Consider the following 24,315-nt stretch of genomic DNA (forward strand, 5'->3'; position numbering starts at 1 on the left):
GCCGGGTATTAGATTTTTTGACGTTTTCAGGTTTTGCGAAAAATCACTTAATTCTCCTACTTCTACATCTAGAGGGTTAAAACTATGTTGGAAAGCATCCCAAAAGAGTTCCCAAAGAGGGGGTATAGTGCGTGTTTGATTTGTGGAAAAAAAAATTTTGGCTGAAAATCAGCCATTTTTTTCTTGGCCGGGTATTATATTTTTTGACGTTTTCAGGTTTTGCGAAAAATCACTTAATTCTCCTACTTCTACATCTATAGGGTTAAAACTATGTTGGAAAGCATCCCGAAAGAGTTCCCAAAGAGGGGGTATAGTGTGTGTTTGATTTGTGGAAAAAAAAAATTTTGGCTAAAAATCAGCCATTTTTGGCTTGGCCGGGTATTAGATTTTTTGACGTTTTCAGGTTTTGCGAAAAATCACTTAATTCTCCTACTTCTACATCTAGAGGGTTAAAACTATGTTGGAAAGCATCCCAAAAGAGTTCCCAAAGAGGGGGTATAGTGCGTGTTTGATTTGTGGAAAAAAAAATTTTGGCTGAAAATCAGCCATTTTTTGCTTGGCCGGGTATTAGATTTTTTGACGTTTTCAGGTTTTGCGAAAAATCACTTAATTCTCCTACTTCTACATCTAGAGGGTTAAAACTATGTTGGAAAGCATCCCAAAAGAGTTCCCAAAGAGGGGGTATAGTGTGTGTTTGATTTGTGGAAAAAAAAATTTTGACTGAAAATCAGCCATTTTTGGCTTGGTCGGGTATTGGATTTTTTGACGTTTTCAGGTTTTGTGAAAAATCACTTAATTCTCCTACTTGTACATCTAGAGGGTTAAAACTATGTTGGAAAGCATTCCAAAAGAGTTCCCAAAGAGAGGGTATAGTGCATGTTTGATTTGTGGAAAAAAAAATTTTGGCTGAAAATCTGCCATTTTTGGCTTGGCCGGGTATTAGATTTTTTGACGTTTTCAGGTTTTGCAAAAAATCACTTAATTCTCCTACTTCTACATCTAGAGGTTTAAAACTATGTTGGAAAGCATCCCAAAAGAGTTCCCAAAGAGGGGGTATAGTGCGTGTTTGATTTGTGGAAAAAAAAAATTTGACTGAAAATCAGCCATTTTTGGCTTGGCTGGGTATCCGATTTTTTGACGTTTTCAGGTTTTGTGAAAAATCACCTAATTCTCCTACTTCTACATCTAGAGGGTTAAAACTATGTTGGAAAGCATCCCAAAAGAGTTCCCAAAGAGGGGGTATAGTGCGTGTTTGATTTGTGGAAAAATAATTTTTGGCTGAAAATCAGCCATTTTTGGCTTGGCCGGGTATTAGATTTTTTGACGTTTTCAGGTTTTGCGAAAAATCACTTAATTCTCCTACTTCTACATCTAGAGGGTTAAAACTATGTTGGAAAGCATCCTAAAGAGTTCCCAAAGAGGGGGTATAGTGCGTGTTTGATTTGTGGAAAAAAAAATTTTGGCTGAAAATCAGCCATTTTTGGCTTGGCGGGGTATTAGATTTTTTGACGTTTTCAGGTTTTGTGAAAAATCACTTAATTCTCCTACTTGTACATCTAGAGGGTTAAAACTATGTTGGAAAGCATCCCAAAAGAGTTCCCAAAGAGAGGGTATAGTGCGTGTTTGATTTGTGGAAAAAAAAATTTTGGCTGAAAATCAGCCATTTTTGGCTTGGCCGGGTATTAGATTTTTTGACGTTTTCAGGTTTTGCGAAAAATCACTTAATTCTCCTACTTCTACATCTAGAGGTTTAAAACTATGTTGGAAAGCATCCCAAAAGAGTTCCCAAAGAGGGGGTATAGTGCGTGTTTGATTTGTGGAAAAAAAAAATTTGACTGAAAATCAGCCATTTTTGGCTTGGCTGGGTATCGGATTTTTTGACGTTTTCAGGTTTTGTGAAAAATCACTTAATTCTCCTACTTCTACATCTAGAGGGTTAAAACTATGTTGGAAAGCATCCCAAAAGAGCTCCCAAAGAGGGGGTATAGTGCGTGTTTGATTTGTGGAAAAATAATTTTTGGCTGAAAATCAGCCATTTTTGGCTTGGCCGGGTATTAGATTTTTTGACGTTTTCAGGTTTTGCGAAAAATCACTTAATTCTCCTACTTCTACATCTAGAGGGTTAAAACTATGTTGGAAAGCATCCCAAAAGAGTTCCCAAAGAGGGGGTATAGTACGTGTTATATTTGTGGAAAAAAAAATTTTGGCTGAAAATCAGCCATTTTTGGCTTGGCCGGGTATTAGATTTTTTGACGTTTTCAGGTTTTGCGAAAAATCACTTAATTCTCCTACTTGTACATCTGGAGGGTTAAAACTATGTTGGAAAGCATCCCAAAAGAGTTCCCAAAGAGGGGGTATAGTGTGTGTTTGATTTGTGGAAAAAAAATTTTGACTGAAAATCAGCCATTTTTGGCTTGGTCGGTTATTGGATTTTTTGACGTTTTCAGGTTTTGTGAAAAATCACTTAATTCTCCTACTTGTACATCTAGAGGGTTAAAACTATGTTGGAAAGCATCCCAAAAGAGTTCCCAAAGAGAGGGTATAGTGCATGTTTGATTTGTGGAAAAAAAAATTTTGGCTGAAAATCAGCCATTTTTGGCTTGGCCGGGTATTAGATTTTTTGACGTTTTCAGGTTTTGCGAAAAATCACTTAATTCTCCTACTTCTACATCTAGAGGTTTAAAACTATGTTGGAAAGCATCCCAAAAGAGTTCCCAAAGAGGGGGTATAGTGCGTGTTTGATTTGTGGAAAAAAAAAATTTGACTGAAAATCAGCCATTTTTGGCTTGGCTGGGTATCGGATTTTTTGACGTTTTCAGGTTTTGTGAAAAATCACTTAATTCTCCTACTTCTACATCTAGAGGGTTAAAACTATGTTGGAAAGCATCCCAAAAGAGCTCCCAAAGAGGGGGTATAGTGCATGTTTGATTTGTGGAAAAATAATTTTTGGCTGAAAATCAGCCATTTTTGGCTTGGCCGGGTATTAGATTTTTTGACGTTTTCAGGTTTTGCGAAAAATCACTTAATTCTCCTACTTGTACATCTGGAGGGTTAAAACTATGTTGGAAAGCATCCCAAAAGAGTTCCCAAAGAGGGGGTATAGTGTGTGTTTGATTTGTGGAAAAAAAATTTTGACTGAAAATCAGCCATTTTTGGCTTGGTCGGGTATCGCATTTTTTGACGTTTTCAGGTTTTGCGAAAAATCACTTAATTCTCCTACTTCTACATCTAGAGGGTTAAAACTATGTTGGAAAGCATCCCAAAAGAGTTCCCAAAGAGGGGGTATAGTGCGTGATTGATTTGTGGAAAAAAAAAATTTGGCTGAAAATCAGCCATTTTTGGCTTGGCCGGGTATTAGATTTTTTGACGTTTTCAGGTTTTGCGAAAAATCACTTAGTTCTCCTACTTCTACATCTAGAGGGTTAAAACTATGTTGGAAAGTATCCCAAAAGAGTTCCCAAAGAGGGGGTATAGTGCGTGTTTGATTTGTGGAAAAAAAATTTGGGCTGAAAATCAGCCATTTTTGGCTTGGCCGGGTATAAGATTTTTTGACGTTTTCAGGTTTTGCGAAAAATCACTTAATTCTCCTATTTCTACATCTAGAGGGTTAAAACTATGTTGGAAAGCATCCCAAAAGAGTTCCCAAAGAGGGGGTATAGTGCGTGTTTGATTTGTGGAAAAAAAAATTTTGGCTGAAAATCAGCCATTTTTGGCTTGGCCGGGTATTAGATTTTTTGACGTTTTCAGGTTTTGCGAAAAATCACTTAATTCTCCTACTTCTACATCTAGAGGGTTAAAACTATGTTGGAAAGCATTCCAAAAGAGTTCCCAAAGAGGGGGTATAGTGCGTGTTTGATTTGTGGAAAAAAAATTTTGGCTGAAAATCAGCCATTTTTGGCTTGGCCGGGTATTAGATTTTTTGACGTTTTCAGGTTTTGCGAAAAATCACTTAATTCTCCTACTTCTACATCTAGAGGGTTAAAACTATGTTGGAAAGCATCCTAAAGAGTTCCCAAAGAGGGGGTATAGTGCGTGTTTGATTTGTGGAAAAAAAAATTTTGGCTGAAAATCAGCCATTTTTGGCTTGGCGGGGTATTAGATTTTTTGACGTTTTCAGGTTTTGTGAAAAATCACTTAATTCTCCTACTTGTACATCTAGAGGGTTAAAACTATGTTGGAAAGCATCCCAAAAGAGTTCCCAAAGAGAGGGTATAGTGCGTGTTTGATTTGTGGAAAAAAAAATTTTGGCTGAAAATCAGCCATTTTTGGCTTGGCCGGGTATTAGATTTTTTGACGTTTTCAGGTTTTGCGAAAAATCACTTAATTCTCCTACTTCTACATCTAGAGGTTTAAAACTATGTTGGAAAGCATCCCAAAAGAGTTCCCAAAGAGGGGGTATAGTGCGTGTTTGATTTGTGGAAAAAAAAAATTTGACTGAAAATCAGCCATTTTTGGCTTGGCTGGGTATCGGATTTTTTGACGTTTTCAGGTTTTGTGAAAAATCACTTAATTCTCCTACTTCTACATCTAGAGGGTTAAAACTATGTTGGAAAGCATCCCAAAAGAGCTCCCAAAGAGGGGGTATAGTGCGTGTTTGATTTGTGGAAAAATAATTTTTGGCTGAAAATCAGCCATTTTTGGCTTGGCCGGGTATTAGATTTTTTGACGTTTTCAGGTTTTGCGAAAAATCACTTAATTCTCCTACTTCTACATCTAGAGGGTTAAAACTATGTTGGAAAGCATCCCAAAAGAGTTCCCAAAGAGGGGGTATAGTACGTGTTATATTTGTGGAAAAAAAAATTTTGGCTGAAAATCAGCCATTTTTGGCTTGGCCGGGTATTAGATTTTTTGACGTTTTCAGGTTTTGCGAAAAATCACTTAATTCTCCTACTTGTACATCTGGAGGGTTAAAACTATGTTGGAAAGCATCCCAAAAGAGTTCCCAAAGAGGGGGTATAGTGTGTGTTTGATTTGTGGAAAAAAAAATTTTGACTGAAAATCAGCCATTTTTGGCTTGGTCGGTTATTGGATTTTTTGACGTTTTCAGGTTTTGTGAAAAATCACTTAATTCTCCTACTTGTACATCTAGAGGGTTAAAACTATGTTGGAAAGCATCCCAAAAGAGTTCCCAAAGAGAGGGTATAGTGCATGTTTGATTTGTGGAAAAAAAAATTTTGGCTGAAAATCAGCCATTTTTGGCTTGGCCGGGTATTAGATTTTTTGACGTTTTCAGGTTTTGCGAAAAATCACTTAATTCTCCTACTTCTACATCTAGAGGTTTAAAACTATGTTGGAAAGCATCCCAAAAGAGTTCCCAAAGAGGGGGTATAGTGCGTGTTTGATTTGTGGAAAAAAAAAATTTGACTGAAAATCAGCCATTTTTGGCTTGGCTGGGTATCGGATTTTTTGACGTTTTCAGGTTTTGTGAAAAATCACTTAATTCTCCTACTTCTACATCTAGAGGGTTAAAACTATGTTGGAAAGCATCCCAAAAGAGCTCCCAAAGAGGGGGTATAGTGCATGTTTGATTTGTGGAAAAATAATTTTTGGCTGAAAATCAGCCATTTTTGGCTTGGCCGGGTATTAGATTTTTTGACGTTTTCAGGTTTTGCGAAAAATCACTTAATTCTCCTACTTCTACATCTAGAGGGTTAAAACTATGTTGGAAAGCATCCCAAAAGAGTTCCCAAAGAGGGGGTATAGTGCGTGTTTGATTTGTGAAAAAAAAAATTTAGCTGAAAATCAGCCATTTTTGGCTTGGCCAGGAATTAGATTTTTTGACGTTTTCAGGTTTTGCGAAAAATCACTTAATTCTCCTACTTGTACATCTGGAGGGTTAAAACTATGTTGGAAAGCATCCCAAAAGAGTTCCCAAAGAGGGGGTATAGTGTGTGTTTGATTTGTGGAAAAAAATTTTTGACTGAAAATCAGCCATTTTTGGCTTGGTCGGGTATCGCATTTTTTGACGTTTTCAGGTTTTGCGAAAAATCACTTAATTCTCCTACTTCTACATCTAGAGGGTTAAAACTATGTTGGAAAGCATCCCAAAAGAGTTCCCAAAGAGGGGGTATAGTGCGTGATTGATTTGTGGAAAAAAAAAATTTGGCTGAAAATCAGCCATTTTTGGCTTGGCCGGGTATTAGATTTTTTGACGTTTTCAGGTTTTGCGAAAAATCACTTAATTCTCCTACTTCTACATCTAGAGGGTTAAAACTATGTTGGAAAGTATCCCAAAAGAGTTCCCAAAGAGGGGGTATAGTGCGTGTTTGATTTGTGGAAAAAAAATTTGGGCTGAAAATCAGCCATTTTTGGCTTGGCCGGGTATAAGATTTTTTAACGTTTTCAGGTTTTGCGAAAAATCACTTAATTCTCCTATTTCTACATCTAGAGGGTTAAAACTATGTTGGAAAGCATCCCAAAAGAGTTCCCAAAGAGGGGGTATAGTGCGTGTTTGATTTGTGGAAAAAAAAATTTTGGCTGAAAATCAGCCATTTTTGGCTTGGCCGGGTATTAGATTTTTTGACGTTTTCAGGTTTTGCGAAAAATCACTTAATTCTCCTACTTCTACATCTAGAGGGTTAAAACTATGTTGGAAAGCATTCCAAAAGAGTTCCCAAAGAGGGGGTATAGTGCGTGTTTGATTTGTGGAAAAAAAATTTTGGCTGAAAATCAGCCATTTTTGGCTTGGCCGGGTATTAGATTTTTTGACGTTTTCAGGTTTTGCGAAAAATCACTTAATTCTCCTACTTCTACATCTAGAGGGTTAAAACTATGTTGGAAAGCATCCTAAAGAGTTCCCAAAGAGGGGGTATAGTGCGTGTTTGATTTGTGGAAAAAAAAATTTTGGCTGAAAATCAGCCATTTTTTTCTTGGCCGGGTGTTATATTTTTTGACGTTTTCAGGTTTTGCGAAAAATCACTTAATTCTCCTACTTCTACATCTAGAGGGTTAAAACTATGTTGGAAAGCATCCCAAAAGAGTTCCCAAAGAGGGGGTATAGTGCGTGTTTGATTTGTGGAAAAAAAAATTTTGGCTGAAAATCAGCCATTTTTTGCTTGGCCGGGTATTAGATTTTTTGACGTTTTCAGGTTTTGCGAAAAATCACTTAATTCTCCTACTTCTACATCTAGAGGGTTAAAACTATGTTGGAAAGCATCCCAAAAGAGTTCCCAAAGAGGGGGTATAGTGCGTGTTTGATTTGTGAAAAATTTTTTTTAGCTGAAAATCAGCCATTTTTGGCTTGGCCAGGTATTAGATTTTTTGACGTTTTCAGGTTTTGCGAAAAATCACTTAATTCTCCTACTTGTACATCTGGAGGGTTAAAACTATGTTGGAAAGCATCCCAAAAGAGTTCCCAAAGAGGGGGTATAGTGTGTGTTTGATTTGTGGAAAAAAAAATTTTGACTGAAAATCAGCCATTTTTGGCTTGGTCGGGTATTGGATTTTTTGACGTTTTCAGGTTTTGTGAAAATCACTTAATTCTCCTACTTGTACATCTAGAGGGTTAAAACTATGTTGGAAAGCATCCCAAAAGAGTTCCCAAAGAGAGGGTATAGTGCATGTTTGATTTGTGGAAAAAAAAATTTTGGCTGAAAATCAGCCATTTTTGGCTTGGCCGGGTATTAGATTTTTTGACGTTTTCAGGTTTTGCGAAAAATCACTTAATTCTCCTACTTCTACATCTAGAGGTTTAAAACTATGTTGGAAAGCATCCCAAAAGAGTTCCCAAAGAGGGGGTATAGTGCGTGTTTGATTTGTGGAAAAAAAAAATTTGACTGAAAATCAGCCATTTTTGGCTTGGCTGGGTATCGGATTTTTTGACGTTTTCAGGTTTTGTGAAAAATCACTTAATTCTCCTACTTCTACATCTAGAGGGTTAAAACTATGTTGGAAAGCATCCCAAAAGAGCTCCCAAAGAGGGGGTATAGTGCGTGTTTGATTTGTGGAAAAATAATTTTTGGCTGAAAATCAGCCATTTTTGGCTTGGCCGGGTATTAGATTTTTTGACGTTTTCAGGTTTTGCGAAAAATCACTTAATTCTCCTACTTCTACATCTAGAGGGTTAAAACTATGTTGGAAAGCATCCCAAAAGAGTTCCCAAAGAGGGGGTATAGTACGTGTTATATTTGTGGAAAAAAAAATTTTGGCTGAAAATCAGCCATTTTTGGCTTGGCCGGGTATTAGATTTTTTGACGTTTTCAGGTTTTGCGAAAAATCACTTAATTCTCCTACTTGTACATCTGGAGGGTTAAAACTATGTTGGAAAGCATCCCAAAAGAGTTCCCAAAGAGGGGGTATAGTGTGTGTTTGATTTGTGGAAAAAAAAATTTTGACTGAAAATCAGCCATTTTTGGCTTGGTCGGTTATTGGATTTTTTGACGTTTTCAGGTTTTGTGAAAAATCACTTAATTCTCCTACTTGTACATCTAGAGGGTTAAAACTATGTTGGAAAGCATCCCAAAAGAGTTCCCAAAGAGAGGGTATAGTGCATGTTTGATTTGTGGAAAAAAAAATTTTGGCTGAAAATCAGCCATTTTTGGCTTGGCCGGGTATTAGATTTTTTGACGTTTTCAGGTTTTGCGAAAAATCACTTAATTCTCCTACTTCTACATCTAGAGGTTTAAAACTATGTTGGAAAGCATCCCAAAAGAGTTCCCAAAGAGGGGGTATAGTGCGTGTTTGATTTGTGGAAAAAAAAAATTTGACTGAAAATCAGCCATTTTTGGCTTGGCTGGGTATCGGATTTTTTGACGTTTTCAGGTTTTGTGAAAAATCACTTAATTCTCCTACTTCTACATCTAGAGGGTTAAAACTATGTTGGAAAGCATCCCAAAAGAGTTCCCAAAGAGGGGGTATAGTGCGTGTTTGATTTGTGGAAAAAAAATTTTTGGCTGAAAATCAGCCATTTTTTGCTTGGCCGGGTATTAGATTTTTTGACGTTTTCAGGTTTTGCGAAAAATCACTTAATTCTCCTACTTCTACATCTAGAGGGTTAAAACTATGTTGGAAAGCATCCCAAAAGAGTTCCCAAAGAGGGGGTATAGTGCGTGTTTGATTTGTGAAAAAAAAAATTTAGCTGAAAATCAGCCATTTTTGGCTTGGCCAGGTATTAGATTTTTTGACGTTTTCAGGTTTTGCGAAAAATCACTTAATTCTCCTACTTCTACATCTAGAGGGTTAAAACTATGTTGGAAAGCATCCCAAAAGAGTTCCCAAAGAGGGGGTATAGTGCGTGTTTGATTTGTGGAAAAAAACATTTTGGCTGAAAATAAGCCATTTTTGGCTTGGCGGGGTATTAGATTTTTTGACGTTTTCAGGTTTTGCGAAAAATCACTTAATTCTCCTACTTCTACATCTAGAGGGTTGAAACTATGTTGGAAAGTATCCCAAAAGAGTTCCCAAAGAGGGGGTATAGTGCGTGTTTGATTTGTGGAAAAAAAAATTTTGGCTAAACATCAGCCATTTTTGGCTTGGCCGGGTATTAGATTTTTTGACGTTTTCAGGTTTTGCGAAAAATCACTTAATTCTCCTACTTCTACATCTAGAGGGTTAAAACTATGTTGGAAAGCATCCCAAAAGAGTTCCCAAAGAGGGGGTATAGTGCGTGTTTGATTTGTGGAAAAAAAAATTTTGGCTGAAAATCAGCCATTTTTGGCTTGGCCGGGTATTAGATTTTTTGACGTTTTCAGGTTTTGCGAAAAATCACTTAATTCTCCTACTTCTACATCTAGAGGGTTAAAACTATGTTGGAAAGCATCCCAAAAGAGTTCCCAAAGAGGGGGTATAGTGCGTGTTTGATTTGTGGAAAAAAAAATTTTTGGCTGAACATCAGCCATTTTTGGCTTGGCCGGGTATTAGATTTTTTGACGTTTTCAGGTTTTGCAAAAAATCACTTAATTCTCCTACTTCTACATCTAGAGGGTTAAAACTATGTTGGAAAGCATCCCAAAAGAGTTCCCAAAGAGGGGGTATAGTGCGTGTTTGATTTGTGAAAAAAAAATTTAGCTGAAAATCAGCCATTTTTGGCTTGGCCAGGTATTAGATTTTTTGACGTTTTCAGGTTTTGCGAAAAATCACTTAATTCTCCTACTTGTACATCTAGAGGGTTAAAACTATGTTGGAAAGCATCCCAAAAGAGTTCCCAAAGAGAGGGTATAGTGCATGTTTGATTTGTGGAAAAAAAATTTTTGGCTGAAAATCAGCCATTTTTGGCTTGGCCGGGTATTAGATTTTTTGACGTTTTCAGGTTTTGCGAAAAATCACTTAATTCTCCTACTTCTACATCTAGAGGTTTAAAACTATGTTGGAAAGCATCCCAAAAGAGTTCCCAAAGAGGGGGTATAGTGCGTGTTTGATTTGTGGAAAAAAAAAATTTGACTGAAAATCAGCCATTTTTGGCTTGGCTGGGTATCGGATTTTTTGACGTTTTCAGGTTTTGTGAAAAATCACTTAATTCTCCTACTTCTACATCTAGAGGGTTAAAACTATGTTGGAAAGCATCCCAAAAGAGTTCCCAAAGAGGGGGTATAGTGCGTGATTGATTTGCGGAAAAAAAAAATTTGGCTGAAAATCAGCCATTTTTGGCTTGGCCGGGTATTAGATTTTTTGACGTTTTCAGGTTTTGCGAAAAATCACTTAATTCTCCTACTTCTACATCTAGAGGGTTAAAACTATGTTGGAAAGTATCCCAAAAGAGTTCCCAAAGAGGGGGTATAGTGCGTGTTTGATTTGTGGAAAAAAAATTTGGGCTGAAAATCAGCCATTTTTGGCTTGGCCGGGTATAAGATTTTTTGACGTTTTCAGGTTTTGCGAAAAATCACTTAATTCTCCTACTTCTACATCTAGAGGGTTAAAACTATGTTGGAAAGCATCCCAAAAGAGTTCCCAAAGAGGGGGTATAGTGCGTGATTGATTTGTGGAAAAAAAAAATTTGGCTGAAAATCAGCCATTTTTGGCTTGGCCGGGTATTAGATTTTTTGACGTTTTCAGGTTTTGCGAAAAATCACTTAATTCTCCTACTTCTACATCTAGAGGGTTAAAACTATGTTGGAAAGTATCCCAAAAGAGTTCCCAAAGAGGGGGTATAGTGCGTGTTTGATTTGTGGAAAAAAAATTTGGGCTGAAAATCAGCCATTTTTGGCTTGGCCGGGTATAAGATTTTTTGACGTTTTCAGGTTTTGCGAAAAATCACTTAATTCTCCTACTTCTACATCTAGAGGGTTAAAACTATGTTGGAAAGCATCCCAAAAGAGTTCCCAAAGAGGGGGTATAGTGCGTGTTTGATTTGTGGAAAAAAAAATTTTGGCTGAAAATCAGCCATTTTTGGCTTGGCCGGGTATTAGATTTTTTGACGTTTTCAGGTTTTGCGAAAAATCACTTAATTCTCCTACTTCTACATCTAGAGGGTTAAAACTATGTTGGAAAGCATCCCAAAAGAGTTCCCAAAGACGGGGTATAGTGCGTGTTTGATTTGTGGAAAAAAAATTTTGGCTGAAAATCAGCCATTTTTGGCTTGGCCGGGTATTAGATTTTTTGACGTTTTCAGGTTTTGCGAAAAATCACTTAATTCTCCTACTTCTACATCTAGAGGGTTAAAACTATGTTGGAAAGCATCCTAAAGAGTTCCCAAAGAGGGGGTATAGTGCGTGTTTGATTTGTGGAAAAAAAAATTTTGGCTGAAAATCAGCCATTTTTTGCTTGGCCGGGTATTAGATTTTTTGACGTTTTCAGGTTTTGCGAAAAATCACTTAATTCTCCTACTTCTACATCTAGAGGGTTAAAACTATGTTGGAAAGCATCCCAAAAGAGTTCCCAAAGAGGGGGTATAGTGCGTGTTTGATTTGTGAAAAAAAAAATTTAGCTGAAAATCAGCCATTTTTGGCTTGGCCAGGTATTAGATTTTTTGACGTTTTCAGGTTTTGCGAAAAATCACTTAATTCTCCTACTTCTACATCTAGAGGGTTAAAACTATGTTGGAAAGCATCCCAAAAGAGTTCCCAAAGAGGGGGTATAGTGCGTGTTTGATTTGTGGAAAAAAACATTTTGGCTGAAAATAAGCCATTTTTGGCTTGGCGGGGTATTAGATTTTTTGACGTTTTCAGGTTTTGCGAAAAATCACTTAATTCTCCTACTTCTACATCTAGAGGGTTGAAACTATGTTGGAAAGTATCCCAAAAGAGTTCCCAAAGAGGGGGTATAGTGCGTGTTTGATTTGTGGAAAAAAAAATTTTGGCTAAACATCAGCCATTTTTGGCTTGGCCGGGTATTAGATTTTTTGACGTTTTCAGGTTTTGCGAAAAATCACTTAATTCTCCTACTTCTACATCTAGAGGGTTAAAACTATGTTGGAAAGCATCCCAAAAGAGTTCCCAAAGAGGGGGTATAGTGCGTGTTTGATTTGTGGAAAAAAAAATTTTGGCTGAAAATCAGCCATTTTTGGCTTGGCCGGGTATTAGATTTTTTGACGTTTTCAGGTTTTGCGAAAAATCACTTAATTCTCCTACTTCTACATCTAGAGGGTTAAAACTATGTTGGAAAGCATCCCAAAAGAGTTCCCAAAGAGGGGGTATAGTGCGTGTTTGATTTGTGAAAAAAAAAATTTAGCTGAAAATCAGCCATTTTTGGCTTGGCCAGGTATTAGATTTTTTGACGTTTTCAGGTTTTGCGAAAAATCACTTAATTCTCCTACTTGTACATCTAGAGGGTTAAAACTATGTTGGAAAGCATCCCAAAAGAGTTCTCAAAGAGAGGGTATAGTGCATGTTTGATTTGTGGAAAAAAAAATTTTGGCTGAAAATCAGCCATTTTTGGCTTGGCCGGGTATTAGATTTTTTGACGTTTTCAGGTTTTGCGAAAAATCACTTAATTCTCCTACTTCTACATCTAGAGGGTTAAAACTATGTTGGAAAGTATCCCAAAAGAGTTCCCAAAGAGGGGGTATAGTGCGTGTTTGATTTGTGGAAAAAAAATTTGGGCTGAAAATCAGCCATTTTTGGCTTGGCCGGGTATAAGATTTTTTGACGTTTTCAGGTTTTGCGAAAAATCACTTAATTCTCCTACTTCTACATCTAGAGGGTTAAAACTATGTTGGAAAGTATCCCAAAAGAGTTCCCAAAGAGGGGGTATAGTGCGTGTTTGATTTGTGGAAAAAAAATTTGGGCTGAAAATCAGCCATTTTTGGCTTGGCCGGGTATAAGATTTTTTGACGTTTTCAGGTTTTGCGAAAAATCACTTAATTCTCCTACTTCTACATCTAGAGGGTTAAAACTATGTTGGAAAGCATCCCAAAAGAGTTCCCAAAGAGGGGGTATAGTGCGTGTTTGATTTGTGGAAAAAAAATTTTGGCTGAAAATCAGCCATTTTTGGCTTGGCCGGGTATTAGATTTTTTGACGTTTTCAGGTTTTGCGAAAAATCACTTAATTCTCCTACTTCTACATCTAGAGGGTTAAAACTATGTTGGAAAGCATCCCAAAAGAGTTCCCAAAGAGGGGGTATAGTGCGTGTTTGATTTGTGGAAAAAAAATTTTGGCTGAAAATCAGCCATTTTTGGCTTGGCCGGGTATTAGATTTTTTGACGTTTTCAGGTTTTGCGAAAAATCACTTAATTCTCCTACTTCTACATCTAGAGGGTTAAAACTATGTTGGAAAGCATCCTAAAGAGTTCCCAAAGAGGGGGTATAGTGCGTGTTTGATTTGTGGAAAAAAAAATTTTGGCTGAAAATCAGCCATTTTTTTCTTGGCCGGGTATTATATTTTTTGACGTTTTCAGGTTTTGCGAAAAATCACTTAATTCTCCTACTTCTACATCTAGAGGGTTAAAACTATGTTGGAAAGCATCCCAAAAGAGTTCCCAAAGAGGGGGTATAGTGCGTGTTTGATTTGTGGGAAAAAAATTTTTGGCTGAAAATCAGCCATTTTTTGCTTGGCCGGGTATTAGATTTTTTGACGTTTTCAGGTTTTGCGAAAAATCACTTAATTCTCCTACTTCTACATCTAGAGGGTTAAAACTATGTTGGAAAGCATCCCAAAAGAGTTCCCAAAGAGGGGGTATAGTGCGTGTTTGATTTGTGAAAAAAAAAATTTAGCTGAAAATCAGCCATTTTTGGCTTGGCCAGGTATTAGATTTTTTGACGTTTTCAGGTTTTGCGAAAAATCACTTAATTCTCCTACTTGTACATCTGGAGGGTTAAAACTATGTTGGAAAGCATCCCAAAAGAGTTCCCAAAGAGGGGGTATAGTGTGTGTTTGATTTGTGGAAAAAAAAATTTTGACTGAAAATCAGCCATTTTTGGCTTGGTCGGGTATTGGATTTTTTGACGTTTTCAGGTTTTGTGAAAAATCACTTAATTCTCCTACTTGTACATCTAGAGGGTTAAAACTATGTTGGAAAGCATCCCAAAAGAGTTCCCAAAGAGAGGGTATAGTGCATGTTTGATTTGTGGAAAAAAAAATTTTGGCTGAAAATCAGCCATTTTTGGCTTGGCCGGGTATTAGATTTTTTGACGTTTTCAGGTTTTGCGAAAAATCACTTAATTCTCCTACTTCTACATCTAGAGGTTTAAAACTATGTTGGAAAGCATCCCAAAAGAGTTCCCAAAAAAGGGGGTATAGTGCGTGTTTGATTTGTGGAAAAAAAAAATTTGACTGAAAATCAGCCATTTTTGGCTTGGCTGGGTATCGGATTTTTTGACGTTTTCAGGTTTTGTGAAAAATCACTTAATTCTCCTACTTCTACATCTAGAGGGTTAAAACTATGTTGAAAAGCATCCCAAAAGAGTTCCCAAAGAGAGGGTATAGTGCATGTTTGATTTGTGGAAAAAAAAATTTTGGCTGAAAATCAGCCATTTTTGGCTTGGCCGGGTATTAGATTTTTTGACGTTTTCAGGTTTTGCGAAAAATCACTTAATTCTCCTACTTCTACATCTAGAGGTTTAAAACTATGTTGGAAAGCATCCCAAAAGAGTTCCCAAAAAAGGGGGTATAGTGCGTGTTTGATTTGTGGAAAAAAAAAATTTGACTGAAAATCAGCCATTTTTGGCTTGGCTGGGTATCGGATTTTTTGACGTTTTCAGGTTTTGTGAAAAATCACTTAATTCTCCTACTTCTACATCTAGAGGGTTAAAACTATGTTGGAAAGCATCCCAAAAGAGCTCCCAAAGAGGGGGTATAGTGCGTGTTTGATTTGTGGAAAAATAATTTTTGGCTGAAAATCAGCCATTTTTGGCTTGGCCGGGTATTAGATTTTTTGACGTTTTCAGGTTTTGCGAAAAATCACTTAATTCTCCTACTTCTACATCTAGAGGGTTAAAACTATGTTGGAAAGCATCCCAAAAGAGTTCCCAAAGAGGGGGTATAGTACGTGTTTGATTTGTGGAAAAAAAAATTTTGGCTGAAAATCAGCCATTTTTGGCTTGGCCGGGTATTAGATTTTTTGACGTTTTCAGGTTTTGCGAAAAATCACTTAATTCTCCTACTTCTACATCTAGAGGGTTAAAACTATGTTGGAAAGCATCCCAAAAGAGTTCCCAAAGAGGGGGTATAGTGCGTGTTTCATTTGTGGAAAAAAAAAATTTGGCTGAAAATCAGCCATTTTTTGCTTGGCCGGGTATTAGATTTTTTGACGTTTTCAGGTTTTGCGAAAAATCACTTAATTCTCCTACTTCTACATCTAGAGGGTTAAAACTATGTTGGAAAGCATCCCAAAAGAGTTCCCAAAGAGGGGGTATAGTGCGTGTTTGATTTGTGAAAAAAAAAATTTAGCTGAAAATCAGCCATTTTTGGCTTGGCCAGGTATTAGATTTTTTGACGTTTTCAGGTTTTGCGAAAAATCACTTAATTCTCCTACTTGTACATCTGGAGGGTTAAAACTATGTTGGAAAGCATCCCAAAAGAGTTCCCAAAGAGGGGGTATAGTGTGTGTTTGATTTGTGGAAAAAAATTTTTGACTGAAAATCAGCCATTTTTGGCTTGGTCGGTTATTGGATTTTTTGACGTTTTCAGGTTTTGTGAAAAATCACTTAATTCTCCTACTTGTACATCTAGAGGGTTAAAACTATGTTGGAAAGCATCCCAAAAGAGTTCCCAAAGAGAGGGTATAGTGCATGTTTGATTTGTGGAAAAAAAAAATTTGGCTGAAAATCAGCCATTTTTGGCTTGGCCGGGTATTAGATTTTTTGACGTTTTCAGGTTTTGCGAAAAATCACTTAATTCTCCTACTTCTACATCTAGAGGTTTAAAACTATGTTGGAAAGCATCCCAAAAGAGTTCCCAAAGAGGGGGTATAGTGCGTGTTTGATTTGTGGAAAAAAAAAATTTGACTGAAAATCAGCCATTTTTGGCTTGGCTGGGTATCGGATTTTTTGACGTTTTCAGGTTTTGTGAAAAATCACTTAATTCTCCTACTTCTACATCTAGAGGGTTAAAACTATGTTGGAAAGCATCCCAAAAGAGTTCCCAAAGAGGGGGTATAGTGCGTGATTGATTTGTGGAAAAAAAAAATTTGGCTGAAAATCAGCCATTTTTGGCTTGGCCGGGTATTAGATTTTTTGACGTTTTCAGGTTTTGCGAAAAATCACTTAATTCTCCTACTTCTACATCTAGAGGTTTAAAACTATGTTGGAAAGCATCCCAAAAGAGTTCCCAAAAAAGGGGGTATAGTGCGTGTTTGATTTGTGGAAAAAAAAAATTTGACTGAAAATCAGCCATTTTTGGCTTGGCTGGGTATCAGATTTTTTGACGTTTTCAGGTTTTGTGAAAAATCACTTAATTCTCCTACTTCTACATCTAGAGGGTTAAAACTATGTTGGAAAGCATCCCAAAAGAGCTCCCAAAGAGGGGGTATAGTGCGTGTTTGATTTGTGGAAAAATAATTTTTGGCTGAAAATCAGCCATTTTTGGCTTGGCCGGGTATTAGATTTTTTGACGTTTTCAGGTTTTGCGAAAAATCACTTAATTCTCCTACTTCTACATCTAGAGGGTTAAAACTATGTTGGAAAGCATCCCAAAAGAGTTCCCAAAGAGGGGGTATAGTACGTGTTTGATTTGTGGAAAAAAAAATTTTGGATGAATATCAGCCATTTTTGGCTTGGCCGGGTATTAGATTTTTTGACGTTTTCAGGTTTTGCGAAAAATCACTTAATTCTCCTACTTCTACATCTAGAGGGTTAAAACTATGTTGGAAAGCATCCCAAAAGAGTTCCCAAAGAGGGGGTATAGTGCGTGTTTGATTTGTGGAAAAAAAATTTTTGGCTGAAAATCAGCCATTTTTTGCTTGGCCGGGTATTAGATTTTTTGACGTTTTCAGGTTTTGCGAAAAATCACTTAATTCTCCTACTTCTACATCTAGAGGGTTAAAACTATGTTGGAAAGCATCCCAAAAGAGTTCCCAAAGAGGGGGTATAGTGCGTGTTTGATTTGTGAAAAAAAAAATTTAGCTGAAAATCAGCCATTTTTGGCTTGGCCAGGTATTAGATTTTTTGACGTTTTCAGGTTTTGCGAAAAATCACTTAATTCTCCTACTTGTACATCTGGAGGGTTAAAACTATGTTGGAAAGCATCCCAAAAGAGTTCCCAAAGAGGGGGTATAGTGTGTGTTTGATTTGTGGAAAAAAAATTTTGACTGAAAATCAGCCATTTTTGGCTTGGTCGGTTATTGGATTTTTTGACGTTTTCAGGTTTTGTGAAAAATCACTTAATTCTCCTACTTGTACATCTAGAGGGTTAAAACTATGTTGGAAAGCATCCCAAAAGAGTTCCCAAAGAGGGGGTATAGTGCGTGATTGATTTGTGGAAAAAAAAAATTTGGCTGAAAATCAGCCATTTTTGGCTTGGCCGGGTATTAGATTTTTTGACGTTTTCAGGTTTTGCGAAAAATCACTTAATTCTCCTACTTCTACATCTAGAGGTTTAAAACTATGTTGGAAAGCATCCCAAAAGAGTTCCCAAAGAGGGGGTATAGTGCGTGTTTGATTTGTGGAAAAAAAAAATTTGACTGAAAATCAGCCATTTTTGGCTTGGCTGGGTATCGGATTTTTTGACGTTTTCAGGTTTTGTGAAAAATCACTTAATTCTCCTACTTCTACATCTAGAGGGTTAAAACTATGTTGGAAAGCATCCCAAAAGAGTTCCCAAAGAGGGGGTATAGTGCGTGATTGATTTGTGGAAAAAAAAAATTTGGCTGAAAATCAGCCATTTTTGGCTTGGCCGGGTATTAGATTTTTTGACGTTTTCAGGTTTTGCGAAAAATCACTTAATTCTCCTACTTCTACATCTAGAGGTTTAAAACTATGTTGGAAAGCATCCCAAAAGAGTTCCCAAAAAAGGGGGTATAGTGCGTGTTTGATTTGTGGAAAAAAAAAATTTGACTGAAAATCAGCCATTTTTGGCTTGGCTGGGTATCGGATTTTTTGACGTTTTCAGGTTTTGTGAAAAATCACTTAATTCTCCTACTTCTACATCTAGAGGGTTAAAACTATGTTGGAAAGCATCCCAAAAGAGCTCCCAAAGAGGGGGTATAGTGCGTGTTTGATTTGTGGAAAAATAATTTTTGGCTGAAAATCAGCCATTTTTGGCTTGGCCGGGTATTAGATTTTTTGACGTTTTCAGGTTTTGCGAAAAATCACTTAATTCTCCTACTTCTACATCTAGAGGGTTAAAACTATGTTGGAAAGCATCCCAAAAGAGTTCCCAAAGAGGGGGTATAGTACGTGTTTGATTTGTGGAAAAAAAAATTTTGGCTGAAAATCAGCCATTTTTGGCTTGGCCGGGTATTAGATTTTTTGACGTTTTCAGGTTTTGCGAAAAATCACTTAATTCTCCTACTTCTACATCTAGAGGGTTAAAACTATGTTGGAAAGCATCCCAAAAGAGTTCCCAAAGAGGGGGTATAGTGCGTGTTTGATTTGTGAAAAAAAAAATTTAGCTGAAAATCAGCCATTTTTGGCTTGGCCAGGTATTAGATTTTTTGACGTTTTCAGGTTTTGCGAAAAATCACTTAATTCTCCTACTTGTACATCTGGAGGGTTAAAACTATGTTGGAAAGCATCCCAAAAGAGTTCCCAAAGAGGGGGTATAGTGTGTGTTTGATTTGTGGAAAAAAAATTTTGACTGAAAATCAGCCATTTTTGGCTTGGTCGGTTATTGGATTTTTTGACGTTTTCAGGTTTTGTGAAAAATCACTTAATTCTCCTACTTGTACATCTAGAGGGTTAAAACTATGTTGGAAAGCATCCCAAAAGAGTTCCCAAAGAGAGGGTATAGTGCATGTTTGATTTGTGGAAAAAAAAATTTTGGCTGAAAATCAGCCATTTTTGGCTTGGCCGGGTATTAGATTTTTTGACGTTTTCAGGTTTTGCGAAAAATCACTTAATTCACCTACTTCTACATCTAGAGGTTTAAAACTATGTTGGAAAGCATCCCAAAAGAGTTCCCAAAGAGGGGGTATAGTGCGTGTTTGATTTGTGGAAAAAAAAAATTTGACTGAAAATCAGCCATTTTTGGCTTGGCTGGGTATCGGATTTTTTGACGTTTTCAGGTTTTGTGAAAAATCACTTAATTCTCCTACTTCTACATCTAGAGGGTTAAAACTATGTTGGAAAGCATCCCAAAAGAGTTCCCAAAGAGGGGGTATAGTGCGTGATTGATTTGTGGAAAAAAAAAATTTGGCTGAAAATCAGCCATTTTTGGCTTGGCCGGGTATCAGATTTTTTCACGTTTTCAGGTTTTGCGAAAAATCACTTAATTCTCCTACTTCTACATCTAGAGGGTTAAAACTATGTTGGAAAGTATCCCAAAAGAGTTCCCAAAGAGGGGGTATAGTGCGTGTTTGATTTGTGGAAAAAAAATTTGGGCTGAAAATCAGCCATTTTTGGCTTGGCCGGGTATAAGATTTTTTGACGTTTTCAGGTTTTGCGAAAAATCACTTAATTCTCCTACTTCTACATCTAGAGGGTTAAAACTATGTTGGAAAGCATCCCAAAAGAGTTCCCAAAGAGGGGGTATAGTGCGTGTTTGATTTGTGGGAAAAAAAATTTTGGCTGAAAATCAGCCATTTTTTGCTTGGCCGGGTATTAGATTTTTTGACGTTTTCAGGTTTTGCGAAAAATCACTTAATTCTCCTACTTCTACATCTAGAGGGTTAAAACTATGTTGGAAAGTATCCCAAAAGAGTTCCCAAAGAGGGGGTATAGTGCGTGTTTGATTTGTGGAAAAAAAAATTTTGGCTGAAAATCAGCCATTTTTTTCTTGGCCGGGTATTATATTTTTTGACGTTTTCAGGTTTTGCGAAAAATCACTTAATTCTCCTACTTCTACATCTAGAGGGTTAAAACTATGTTGGAAAGCATCCCAAAAGAGTTCCCAAAGAGGGGGTATAGTGCGTGTTTGATTTGTGGAAAAAAAATTTTTGGCTGAAAATCAGCCATTTTTTGCTTGGCCGGGTATTAGATTTTTTGACGTTTTCAGGTTTTGCGAAAAATCACTGAATTCTCCTACTTCTACATCTAGAGGGTTAAAACTATGTTGGAAAGCATCCCAAAAGAGTTCCCAAAGAGGGGGTATAGTGCGTGTTTGATTTGTGAAAAAAAAAATTTAGCTGAAAATCAGCCATTTTCGGCTTGGCCAGGTATTAGATTTTTTGACGTTTTCAGGTTTTGCGAAAAATCACTTAATTCTCCTACTTCTACATCTAGAGGGTTAAAACTATGTTGGAAAGCATCCCAAAAGAGTTCCCAAAGAGGGGGTATAGTGCGTGTTTGATTTGTGGAAAAAAACATTTTGGCTGAAAATAAGCCACTTTTGGCTTGGCGGGGTATTAGATTTTTTGACGTTTTCAGGTTTTGCGAAAAATCACTTAATTCTCCTACTTCTACATCTAGAGGGTTGAAACTATGTTGGAAAGTATCCCAAAAGAGTTCCCAAAGAGGGGGTATAGTGCGTGTTTGATTTGTGGAAAAAAAATTTTGGGCTAAACATCAGCCACTTTTGGCTTGGCCGGGTATTAGATTTTTTGACGTTTTCAGGTTTTGCGAAAAATCACTTAATTATCCTACTTCTACATCTAGAGGGTTAAAACTATGTTGGAAAGCATCCCAAAAGAGTTCCCAAAGAGGGGGTATAGTGCGTGATTGATTTGTGGAAAAAAAAATTTGGCTGAAAATCAGCCATTTTTGGCTTGGCCGGGTATTAGATTTTTTGACGTTTTCAGGTTTTGCGAAAAATCACTTAATTCTCCTACTTCTACATCTAGAGGGTTAAAACTATGTTGGAAAGCATCCCAAAAGAGTTCCCAAAGAGGGGGTATAGTGCGTGTTTGATTTGTGGAAAAAAAAATTTTGGCTGAAAATCAGCCATTTTTGGCTTGGCCGGGTATTAGATTTTTTGACGTTTTCAGGTTTTGCGAAAAATTACTTAATTCTCCTACTTCTACATCTAGAGGGTTAAAACTATGTTGGAAAGCATCCCAAAAGAGTTCCCAAAGAGGGGGTATAGTGCGTGTTTGATTTGTGAAAAAAAAATTTAGCTGAAAATCAGCCATTTTTGGCTTGGCCAGGTATTGATTTTTTGACGTTTTCAGGTTTTGCGAAAAATCACTTAATTCTCCTACTTGTACATCTGGAGGGTTAAAACTATGTTGGAAAGCATCCTAAAAGAGTTCCCAAAGAGGGAGTATAGTGTGTGTTTGATTTGTGGAAAAAAAATTTTAGACTGAAAATCAGCCATTTTTGGCTTGGTCGGGTATTGGATTTTTTGACGTTTTCAGGTTTTGTGAAAAATCACTTAATTCTACTTCTACATCTAGAGGGTTAAAACTATGTTGGAAAGCATCCAAAAAGAGATCCCAAAGAGGGGGTATAGTGCGTGTTTGATTTGTGGAAAAAAAAATTTTGGCTTAAAATCAGCCATTTTTGGCTTGGCCGGGTATTAGATTTTTTGACGTTTTCAGGTTTTGTGAAAAATCACTTAATTCTCCTACTTCTACATCTAAAGGGTTAAAACTATGTTGGAAAGCATCCCAAAAGAGTTCCCAAAGAGGGGGTATAGTGCGTGTTTGATTTGTGGAAAAAAAAATTTTGGCTTAAAATCAGCCATTTTTGGCTTGGCCGGGTATTAGATTTTTTGACGTTTTCAGGTTTTGCGAAAAATCACTTAATTCTCCTACTTCTACATCTAGAGGGTTGAAACTATGTTGGAAAGTATCCCAAAAGAGTTCCCAAAGAGGGGGTATAGTGCGTGTTTGATTTGTGGAAAAAAAAATTTTGGCTAAACATCAGCCATTTTTGGCTTGGCCGGGTATTAGATTTTTTGACGTTTTCAGGTTTTGCGAAAAATCACTTAATTCTCCTACTTCTACATCTAGAGGGTTAAAACTATGTTGGAAAGCATCCCAAAAGAGTTCCCAAAGAGGGGGTATAGTGCGTGTTTGATTTGTGGAAAAAAAAATTTTGGCTGAAAATCAGCCATTTTTGGCTTGGCCGGGTATTAGATTTTTTGACGTTTTCAGGTTTTGCGAAAAATCACTTAATTCTCCTACTTCTACATCTAGAGGGTTAAAACTATGTTGGAAAGCATCCCAAAAGAGTTCCCAAAGAGGGGGTATAGTGCGTGTTTGATTTGTGGAAAAAAAAATTTTTGGCTGAACATCAGCCATTTTTGGCTTGGCCGGGCATTAGATTTTTTGACGTTTTCAGGTTTTGCAAAAAATCACTTAATTCTCCTACTTCTACATCTAGAGGGTTAAAACTATGTTGGAAAGCATCCCAAAAGAGTTCCCAAAGAGGGGGTATAGTGCGTGTTTGATTTGTGAAAAAAAAATTTAGCTGAAAATCAGCCATTTTTGGCTTGGCCAGGTATTAGATTTTTTGACGTTTTCAGGTTTTGCGAAAAATCACTTAATTCTCCTACTTGTACATCTAGAGGGTTAAAACTATGTTGGAAAGCATCCCAAAAGAGTTCCCAAAGAGAGGGTATAGTGCATGTTTGATTTGTGGAAAAAAAAATTTTGGCTGAAAATCAGCCATTTTTGGCTTGGCCGGGTATTAGATTTTTTGACGTTTTCAGGTTTTGCGAAAAATCACTTAATTCTCCTACTTCTACATCTAGAGGTTTAAAACTATGTTGGAAAGCATCCCAAAAGAGTTCCCAAAGAGGGGGTATAGTGCGTGTTTGATTTGTGGAAAAAAAAAATTTGACTGAAAATCAGCCATTTTTGGCTTGGCTGGGTATCGGATTTTTTGACGTTTTCAGGTTTTGTGAAAAATCACTTAATTCTCCTACTTCTACATCTAGAGGGTTAAAACTATGTTGGAAAGCATCCCAAAAGAGTTCCCAAAGAGGGGGTATAGTGCGTGATTGATTTGCGGAAAAAAAAAATTTGGCTGAAAATCAGCCATTTTTGGCTTGGCCGGGTATTAGATTTTTTGACGTTTTCAGGTTTTGCGAAAAATCACTTAATTCTCCTACTTCTACATCTAGAGGGTTAAAACTATGTTGGAAAGTATCCCAAAAGAGTTCCCAAAGAGGGGGTATAGTGCGTGTTTGATTTGTGGAAAAAAAAATTTTGGCTGAAAATCAGCCATTTTTGGCTTGGCCGGGTATTAGATTTTTTGACGTTTTCAGGTTTTGCGAAAAATCACTTAATTCTCCTACTTCTACATCTAGAGGGTTAAAACTATGTTGGAAAGCATCCCAAAAGAGTTCCCAAAGACGGGGTATAGTGCGTGTTTGATTTGTGGAAAAAAAATTTTGGCTGAAAATCAGCCATTTTTGGCTTGGCCGGGTATTAGATTTTTTGACGTTTTCAGGTTTTGCGAAAAATCACTTAATTCTCCTACTTCTACATCTAGAGGGTTAAAACTATGTTGGAAAGCATCCTAAAGAGTTCCCAAAGAGGGGGTATAGTGCGTGTTTGATTTGTGGAAAAAAAAATTTTGGCTGAAAATCAGCCATTTTTTGCTTGGCCGGGTATTAGATTTTTTGACGTTTTCAGGTTTTGCGAAAAATCACTTAATTCTCCTACTTCTACATCTAGAGGGTTAAAACTATGTTGGAAAGCATCCCAAAAGAGTTCCCAAAGAGGGGGTATAGTGCGTGTTTGATTTGTGAAAAAAAAAATTTAGCTGAAAATCAGCCATTTTTGGCTTGGCCAGGTATTAGATTTTTTGACGTTTTCAGGTTTTGCGAAAAATCACTTAATTCTCCTACTTCTACATCTAGAGGGTTAAAACTATGTTGGAAAGCATCCCAAAAGAGTTCCCAAAGAGGGGGTATAGTGCGTGTTTGATTTGTGGAAAAAAACATTTTGGCTGAAAATAAGCCAT

The sequence above is a fragment of the Ranitomeya variabilis genome, chromosome 5 (genome assembly GCF_051348905.1).
Source record: "Ranitomeya variabilis isolate aRanVar5 chromosome 5, aRanVar5.hap1, whole genome shotgun sequence".
Lineage (NCBI taxonomy): Eukaryota > Metazoa > Chordata > Amphibia > Anura > Dendrobatidae > Ranitomeya > Ranitomeya variabilis.